Genomic DNA, 10840 nt, shown 5'->3' with positions numbered 1-10840 from the left:
GGTCAAAACTTAAGAATTTAGAATAATATTGATTCCTCAAACAATATCATTTAAATTCACCAACACCTTAAAACACCGTGAATTTTGTATGTCATGATAGTGTGGACGTATACAAATTCAAACATTTGTAAGAGGAGGTTTTACCCATTGATTTTATTCTTGTCAATCTAACTTTATGACAAATAAAAATAATAGTTGGTATTCCTTCAGTCACACAAATAATAGCAGTGACTCTGATGGGGAGGATACTATTAAATGCGCCTAAGTGCATACCATTACTTGATACTTAGTCTATTAAATAGGATTGTGCCCCTTCAGATGGAGAAGATCACACGCTCCTAAATAATTTCCTATAATCATCCATAAAGGAAGTTTGATCTAGTGATCCGTAAACAAACTCATCCGATGTGGAGGAAGGCACTCAGAGCTAACGCGTAGGTTTGTTTGCATCACTTACAAACCAGTAATGGAGATCGTGGAATTTATTTATAAATTCCTCTCCCACTTAGTTATTTAAGATGAGGATTTTAACATGCACACACACATCACAGCAAATAAAAGAAATAAATATAGAAAAATAATTTTCCAACTATTATGGCCTCTTCCATCACTGTCCTCCATGTGCTGCCAGCCCTAGCAGTCGTCAAAACTAGCGGCCAGTCCTAGGGCTCATGTCATCACGCCCATTGAGCTTCCTTTTTTGCTGCTCCTCTGGTCCTCAAATAGCACCACGCCTCGCAAGGATATGATCCACGACAAAAATAAAATTTTACATATATCGATCCTATATTCCATAAAGGAATGTATATAAAGTCTAGATCGAACAAAATGTAAAATCCTAAAACTAATACAGCTCCTGCTGTATTTAATAAATACAATCATGCAGACACATAAAATGCCCTCGACATGTCCGAGGGTTCAATTATACACAATCACAATAGGCCATAATAGTTGGAGCTTGCAACCACAGAGTTAATCTATTTGCACTTCCTACTATTATCCTGCCTAAAATATGTATGACATGTGCAAAATTAAACTAAAAACCAAACACACAGAGGTAAAACCTAGCTCTGATATCAATTGTTGGCTGCTACTCGGAATACCGTTCTAGTTCCCCTGTACAAAAATTTTGTACAAGCATAGAACTATCCTAGCTACCCATGTACTCTACTGAAGTTAAATTTGGATTGCAAACGATGCTTAACATTATTAATCCAAATTGTCCTTCAAAAGTTAAACTTGGATTGGAAATGATACTTAATATTTTTACTCCAAGTTTAACTGATGTGATCTTCCTAAGTTAAACCATATTACAGAAATCAATCAAATATATATTTCAAAGATCAACTTCCAGGTTAAACATGGCGAGGCACTAGGCCTTCTTGGGTATGGGATCATCCACCACTTCCTAAACAAAACCTTTCAAAGAAATCAGATATTTAACTTCTTACAGTAAACTAGGTTTAACTACAGAGACCTCAATAGAAACACAATATCGAAAAATAAAATCGATAACAAAATGATAACCTAAAACAGATAACCTCTTGTGTTTGGTTTTTCAAGATCTATACAAAAGATGAACTAATTATGATGCGGAAACTAATAACTAGTTATACATTTTGTAGCTTATAGACCTCTTGATCTTCTGCTGTATTCCTCTCCTTCTCTTGGACGTCGTGTGGGTGATGATCTTCCAAGATGAAATCCACCCAAGCTTCTTCCTTTGCTTCCAATATTCGGCCACCAACTAACCTCCAAGGGATTCTAGACAAGAGAGCTTCCTTCTCTCCTTCTTTTCCTTCAAGCAACCGACCACCAAGAGAAAACAATGCTTGATGCCACCGACCTCCAAGAGAGAAAATAAAAGGAGAATAGAAAAGGATAAGGGTCGACCACCAAAGGATTGGAAGAGAGGAATAGAAGATGTGTTTTTTCATGAGGCACCCCCTCCATCTCTTTTATAATCCTTGGTCTTGGCAAAAAAGAAAAGTTTTAAACATAATTAAAATTTCCTTATTTTCCTTGCCAATGACTAAAAAGGAAAGTTTTAAAATAAAAAAAAATTAAAACTTCCTTTTAATGCTTGTCATGGTCGGCGCTACACATGTGCTCCAAACAAGAAAAATTTTAAACATAAAATTAAAACTTCCTTATTTATTTTCGGTAAGAAATTTTTTTTAAAAAAATTCTCTTTTAAATCCCTTATTGGTTATAAAAGGAATTTTTTTAAAATTAAAATATCTCTTTTAAAAACATGTGGATGGTTACAAAAAAAGAAAATTTTATCAAAAATTAAAATCTTTCTTTTAACTACAAATAAGGAAAGATATCAAACCTGTCTCTTAATCCTTTGTAGAAAGCTATAAAAGGAAAGATTTTAAAATTTAAAACTCTCTTTTAAAACCATGGCTTCCACAAAAGAAAAGATTTTAAAATTTAAAATACCCTTTTATATTTTATGTGGCCGGCCACCTAGCTTGGCCTCCAAGCTTGGCCGACCACAACTTGGCTCCATCCTTTGGCTTGGTCGACCCTAGCTTGGGCTCCAAGCTTGGCTTGGCCAGCCACAACAAGATGGGTAAGAAGCTTGGCTTTAAGTGGACATAAGGCTTTATAAATAAGAGGCTACAATAGGGATCGAGAGGAGGAATTGGTTTTGGTCTCCCGATGAGCTTGAGCTTCCCGTGTTCGCCCCGAACACCCAATTCAAGTTCATCAATAATAACTCATACCACTAAAGAGTTATTATTGCACTACTGCACCAATCCCATATTACAACATGAGCTCCTTCTTATCATGAGTGCGTTAGTCTCCCTGTGGTTAAGATATTGAATGCCTACTAATTAAATGAGTTACTGACAACTTATTTAATTAATATCTAGCTCCAAGAGTAGTACCACTCAACCTTATTGTCATGTCGGACTAAGTCCACCTGCATAGTTTACATGACAATGCTTATGAGCTCCTCAAGGGGACATCACCAACCTAGATTACTAGGACACGATTTCATTCTATAATCAACAACACACCATATAAATAATATTACTTCCCAACTTATCAGGTCTATCGATTTAACGAACTAAATCTCACCCTTTGATAAATTAAAGAAATAAATATTAAGTATACATGTTTGTTATTATATCATGATTAAGAGTACGTACTTCCATAATAATAGAGGTTTTGTTCTTTTATATAGTCAGTATAAAAAGAAACTACCTCAAATGGTCTTGCTCAATACACTCATAGTGTACTAGTGTAATTTTATAGTCAAGATAAACTAATACCAAATTACACTACAACCACTCCAATGGTGTGTTCCATTCCATCTTGGTTGTGAGCTACTATTTATAATTTATAAGGAACTGATAACATAATCTTCTGTGTGACACCACACACCATGTTATCTACAATATAAATTAAATGGACAACTACACTTAACATAAATATAAACATTTGACCAATATGATTCTTATTTTAAAATAAATGTTTATACAAAAAGCTAGACTTTTAGTATAGACTCTAACACGTATATCTTAAAATTACCTTCCTTGATAGCTTTTATGAACAACAACTACAAGTATAAAATTCATCAATATGTGCAAGTGAGGTAGAGGAAAAGTTAGAGATAGAATTTTCATTTTGGTTTTAAATCTCTATAAGTTAGAGACTAAATTATTTTTTATGTTGGTGTATTATATAATATCTAATTTATATTATAACTACTTTATAGGTGAAGGGTTATAGAATATCAAATGTGTAAGATGAAAGAATAATGAATATTGCAGCAAAACTTCTCCGTAATATAAGAGTCTACTCTGGTTACTATGTTAATGGACTCAATGTAAAATACCAAAAAAATGGCAAATCATGATAAGGGAATTTTTCGAAATTTTTAGAAATTTTTCGGAGCTCGTATGGGCGAGTTTACAGGGATAGAAACGGAGCCGGGGAAAAGCCTGTTTAGGCTACCCCATTTAAGCGAGGAAAAGTTGGATTTATTTATTTTCTTTTTCTATTTTATTTTCCTTATTTTTTCTTTTCCCCCCGCTGTTTCCTTCCCTCGACGCCGAACCCGTGCTGACTTCTCCCCCTCCGTGCGCCCGACGCGATTTCTCTGTGCCCTAACCGGCGCCCACGGCGATTTTCCTCTTCTCCTCCCGCGTGCATAAATTTGAGACGAGAGAGCCGGCTGTTCTCTTCTTCCCTTTCCCTGTGCCCTAGCCGCGAGCCACCGAGACCTTCTTCTTCCTCTTTCCACAAGTGCCGGCGACGAATCTGCCATCGCCGATCCACTGTCACCCTTGTGTGCCGACGCCGCCGCCAACTTTTGACCCGAGCAGCATCGCCACACCCTTGCCCCAGTGCCGAGCCGTCCAATTCCGTGCCTTATTTTGGGTTCACAGTCGGCCGACTCTCCTTCTCCACGCCGAGCCCCGATCTCCTCTGTGCTGAGCCCTCGCGACTTCACCGCAAGTCGACGCCATTGCTGAGCTTGTGTCTCGATTTCCCTTCTACTTCACTCTCCTCTGCTGACACAAGCCACTTGTGGAGCGATCTCGACGTCGTAGCTGCGCTGGCACAATTTCTCCATCGACCGTGCCCTAGATCCCTTCAATTGACCGCCAACAATTGCTATCTGTGCCCTAATCCGATCCAGTGAGGTGGTTGGTCTTGGCCGAGACCAACAGTGCGAGAAGCCGACTACGACTGAAAGATAGCTTGGTTCTGTACCCCTTGCGCGGCTGAGCTGTTAGCCTGAGATCCATTGCCCTTCAAGTTTGGAGAAGAGGATAACCATCGATGATACTCTCCTCGTCAGTTCTGAAGTGGAGGGTTCTTTCTTCCTTGCAATCGCATCTGGATCTCTTCACCAAGTAATGTTGGATCAGATTAAGGTAAGGTCTGTTTAGTACTTAAATAATAGAGGATTTGTTCTGTTGCTATATTAGATTGATTCGTGAAAGGAATTGAATCTTTGCTAGGGTTGATTTCAACAGAACAATGTTTGGTTGAGAGATAGGCATCTGATCGCTGTTCGCACATTAGGGTAAGTGTGTTTCTTCTGATCTGTTTTGTTAGGAATGGAACCCTAAGCTTTGGATTAGGGATAGTTAATTGTGATTAACTATTTAATTAGGGTTCTTGAAGGAAAATAGTTTTGGTTTAACTATTTGAGTTATAATTAAACTTAGCTAAATTGTACAATTTATTACAGGACATTGATACGAGACGAGTATCTCGATTACCGGATTGGACCTTTCTTTTGGAGGCGGGTACTTCTGACTTTATGTCGTTTGATATACATAGTAGTGAATTTAACAAATTGCATTAATTATGTTCCTCATTCTGTTTCGGTTAATCACTACCCAATACTTGTTACATGCTTGATTGATTGCTTGGTTTGCATCTCATGTATTCCTTACCTGCTTATACATGCTTGTAAGGGTAGTGATATACCATGCTTCACCATGTTCAGGACCTAGGTTGTATACCTTATCTGATCTGTGTACCGTTGTTTGATTCATTGGCTTATGGTGCACCTTATGTTTGGTTATGGATTAGCTCAGGATATTTTGTGGTTGTTGACATGCACCATTCGCATGATTGCATGCTGTGCGATAGTCCACTCCATTATTGTTGAGCACATCGCCAGTTACATGGATCTGCACACACCACCACTCATGGGTTAGTGGTCGATTCAGGCAGTGTGTGTTGCAGCAGGGACTTTGTTTGGCTCTGTTGGTCCGCTCATGGGTAGTGTGATGCAACGTGTTAGCCGACAGGGATTCCTCCCCGTCATCGTGTACCGGGAGTTGAGAGCATTGCGCTCCCCCATTTATGATTTGGGGTAGGAGGATAGGTGTACTCCGACAGTATCCCGTCCACTCGGTCACTGATCAAGAGCAGTGACGACAGAGTGGACGGTTGTCACAGCCCTACCCACTCTGTCTCACTATTGTGTGTGAGATGGTTGACTGGCGTCAGGGGTGACCAGGACGCATCATTGGCAACATACGCATTGATGCATTTATTTCTTGTGATTGTGTTTGCTGCATTTATTTGCTGCATATTGGTTGGATGTCATGTTTGACATGCATACAAGATTTCTATATCACTCGGACTGTTTGTCCTTATACCCAGGTCCTGGTTAGTACAGTTTCTCTCTTGTTTACTTCAGTTGCATTTTTATCTTTCTTATATCAGGAGACTGTACGCATGATTAGTGCTAGGTGTTATTTCCCTACTTTGTATATCAGTTATACCTGCTGAGTGTTGGACTCACCCCGCCTCCATTGTTGATATTTTCAGGTTGATGCTGTCAGGAGAGAGTTCCAGTTGCTGGTCCCCTGTAGACCACGAGGACTTATTGACCTTTTAGTTTTTCTTCTTATTTGACTATGTTTAGAATTGGTTTATTTTGATACTTGGATAATGTATGGATTGTATTTATCGATGGATTTTTTTATTCGATATGTTTACTACGTACCTGCCTGGACGGCAGAAGAGGTGAGTTTGTCGGATTTGTGTTTTATGAGTGTAGTGGAGTAGGAAAAATCTGATTTGAGCTTTATGGGTGTAGTGGAGTAGGGTTGTTTTCGAGTCATCTTATTACTGCTCTGTTTGTCTACTATTAAACTGCGTGGGTGATTGTTTATTTACTGTTATTATTCCAGCCGCATGTGGCTGAGGAATATGGATATGTAGAAAGTTTCAGATTGTCCATCGTACAGGGGAGATGTTGTCGAAATTTCTTCGGACAGGGACTCCTCCGGGGCGTGACACTCAAATTTCATATGGAACAATGTGATTCATACACACTTACCTACAATTCAAGAGTTTACGTAAAAGGATCAACCAACAACAATAATACTATATTTGATTACTATGAAAGACTTGACCAAATCATGGAGGTTGAATATCCTACTTTACCCATAAAAAGATGTGTGTTATTCAAATGTCCATGGTATGATCCGACTTCAAGAGCAAATACCAGAATATATTCAAACTAAAATTTAGTTAAGGTTAATACAATCAAAAGATTTAACAAATTTGAATCTTTCATTTTTGCAGTACAAGCTGGTCGAGCTTTCTATCTTAAATACCTGACGAAAAAAGAGCTAGTGAATAATTAGCAGTTTGTTGAATGGAATCTTGCTCAACCATAGAAATGTCAAACTCCATCATGGCCCAAAATCATGATTCATTTTAAAATGAGGAAGTGGAGATACATTCAGTTGATACACACAATTCAATCTACATTCTAATTACTTATAGAAATCAATGTTAGTTGTGAGAAAATAGATGATGGAGAGATGTTCAATACTGAGGAGATTGATGAACTAGAGTCTAGCGATGAAAACTTATAAACTATTATTGTTAATGATTCATATTTTTAAATCTCACTAATTCTGCCCTATAAGTCAATAATGTTAAGTTAAATTTATTTTTAGATATAAATCTCATTAATTCTACCTTATAAGTCATTATTGTTCTGATTTGATTATTATTTTGAATGTATATGTGTTATATTGTTGTTTTATAAATATAGTTATGTTGGATACTATAGTAGTGCACAACAACCAGATTTATTTGAAAATTATTGGGGATAGGTACTTATTAATCTTATTAGTAATTCAAATTCATCTAATTTTTTATATATTATTTCTAATAATGAAAGTTTTTTTCATTCAGTTTTATTCCTGATAGTCATCGTGTATCTACATACATCACAAATAAATTTAAAAAACAAGTGTACGCTTTTGGTTCTACATGGAGGTATGTAGACCAAGATCTGAAAGATTTTTATTACACATAATTTATTGTTAGTAATCTAAATATTATTGATATTATATATTATAATATCCTTTTGTACTAATTTTCTCAATATTATGCTGAAAAATATACCTGGGAGCCTAGACACGAGACAACATTTAAAGTTACATGGAATAATTATTATGTCAAATTATATAAGGACCTGTTATACAAATGGAGAAAGAAGGGAACAATATCATCCCATGTATCAGTTGAGATTTGGGATGTATGAAGGAACAGTTGGGCTACTAAAAAAATGGCGGCAAAATTCAACAACTACTCAAAACAATATAAATAAAAAGCTCATTGGCCCAAACATGGGATCCACAAAACATACTACCGGATCACAATCTATTGTAAAGCATACAATAGATTTGGTAAGTTTATTATAAAGTTTAAACTATAATTTTTAAATTATTAATGAAATTATTTTAATTTATAATAAAATTTATGTATGCAGGAAGATACATTACAGAGAACCTCCCACTTGTTGAAAAGTATTTACCAAGACACATCAAAAAAAGATGACACATTTATCGATCCTCGATCAAAGACTATAGATATAAGAATATAAACTTTATTAGTATTCACAATTAATAATGACTAGCTTTATTAATAGTATATTAGAAACTAATAATTTTTTTGTTTTACATAAGATGAAATGAGTAATCAAGTTGCACAGGCGTCTCAGCCTGCTATAGAGGGAGATGCATCTCAAACGCTATCGACTAATACTGAAAATGAGATTTATTATAATGTTGTCGGGGGAACGAAAAAGAACTTCCTCTACAATCTTGGCTCCCAAGCAAAAGTCGCTTATAAATGTGTGAGGGCTCCTAGGGGTCGTCGTCCTAGTTGTAGGATCGAGACGTGTTAGGGGAGGGGGGTGAATAGCACTCGTGGCTTTCTCACTTTTTGGAAAACACAAAGTAAACGTAGTGGAATAAAGAACAAGTAAAACAAACACCAAGTTGACACATTTGGTTTTACTTGGTTCGGAGCCTGTGACGGCTTGTACTCCAAGGTTCGCGATCGTTAATCGCTTACGTTAGGCAATCCACCATCAATTCATAAAGGTTTTATAGATATGCAAGTACACATATTAAAAACAATGAAAAAAAACTGTGTTGCCAACAATAAAAGAGTAACTAGAAGTTCATTGATTGTTAGAGCAGCAGTTGCACGTTGTCGAAGTGCTTTGGTGCAGCACATAGGAGCATAAGTAGTTCTGAATTCGGTGTTCTCGAAGTGCTAGTCGAGATCCCTTTTTATAGTCATCTCAAACCTGATTCAGATCCACTAATCTCAGGATCAGGTTTGACCCGACTCTGATCGGTCAACTAATCCTTTGGATCGGTCGATCGATCATGCCTAAATCGGGTCGGCTTCCCGTCCGATTTTGTTGCTCGGATAGAAGTCTTTGTTCGTTCGACTGATCCCGCCGTTCGGTCGACCTATCCCTCTAACCTCGCTGGCCTATCTAATTCGATCCACCCGACCTGACCACGTCGATGCCTATCCACAGATCGATCGGCTGAACCCCATGTTCGATCGATCGATCCTTCGGTCGAACCTAATCAGCTGGCTTGGAAATCTACTCTATTGGCTTGGAGGTTCAGCCGACCGATAAAGACCGAAACTTCAATGTGCAAAATGTTAGTTTCCTTACAAAATAGAGTCAAGAAAATAGCAAATAAAGCAATATGAAAGAATAACTTTTGACAACCTCCGGACTATTCAGTTCTTACTTTCAGATTTCCTCCGGAAACCCTAGATCGAACCGACGCCTATTGTTCCCTCAACGGGGAACACGTCCTCACCTACTCCTCTTAGGAGAAGTTACCTGTTGCCAGACCGGTCCTCCAGATTGATTGGACTTTTCCTCAGCGCCCAAAACTTCAGGTTTTCATGCTGGATGTCCGCTCCACGACCCTTCCAAAATTTCACCTGGTCTGCGACCACCAGGATTTTCACCTAGAGTCCCTGACTTTAGGATTTCGCCCAAAGTACTCGACCCACCAAGACTTTCCACCTAGGGTTATCACCCCCTAGGACTTAGGGTTACCTCCCCTAGGATTTTCCACCTACCTAGTATCCACTAGGACATTTACTTAAGAACACTTAGGACTTTTCTGCAAGCTCAATCACACTTGTTAGATAACAAGATAACTTAACTTTGAACCCTTTGTCATTATCAAAACACATATTCGATTGTCTGGTGCTTTCCGCACCAACACTAGTTCTTCATCATCTACTGAAGTGGAAGTCTTAAATAAATAAAATCAAGAATTAAAGGATCGGATAATGGCAATGGTGGCATCGATTGACGATTGGGTCCAAACTATAGTAGAGTGACATGTGCATGAATTCTTCAGTCACTTTCCATTAATGAGTCCTTTTGCTTTTCCAACATCGCATGCTTTTAACTCCCATGAGACTCAAGACCCAAACGCTATTAATTCAATCTGAGGTATGTTACCTTAGCTTTTTTGTTTATCACTTATAAATAAAAGTAAAATGATTTTGTTATTTTTTATATTATATCTCTAATTGTATTTTATCTTTTCAAGAATAATGTAGATAAAGGTTTATTCTATCACCATCAATAGATATCCAAACTCTTATTAAGGTATATAATTTTTTACATTTTTCTGTAAACTCTCATTTATAACTTATAATTAGTTTCTGTATTTTTTTATAAATAATTTTGAATTCTTGTTTATCTAGTTTAACTTTAGATTCATATATGAGTCTGATTATTTCAAAATATAAAATATAGTGAAATTTAAACCATATGCTTGCATTTTATAATAATTTATCGTGTTGTACTTGTTGCAGGATCGGATGATGAGATGCGACGATGATGGCTAGTGTATTGGTTTTTTATCATGATCATGTAAATTTGAACACCATATGTTTGGTTTTGTGATGGAAGTGTTTGGAATGTTTTTGAACCATGCACAATGATTTTCTAATATAATGAATGTTGAATGTATCATTATTTTGTAACTGTGTTGGTTTTGTTGAT

The sequence above is a fragment of the Zingiber officinale genome, chromosome 4B (assembly GCF_018446385.1).
Source record: "Zingiber officinale cultivar Zhangliang chromosome 4B, Zo_v1.1, whole genome shotgun sequence".
NCBI lineage: Eukaryota > Viridiplantae > Streptophyta > Magnoliopsida > Zingiberales > Zingiberaceae > Zingiber > Zingiber officinale.
The sequence above is the reverse complement of the archived record's forward strand: the minus strand, read 5'-3'. Positions refer to the sequence as shown.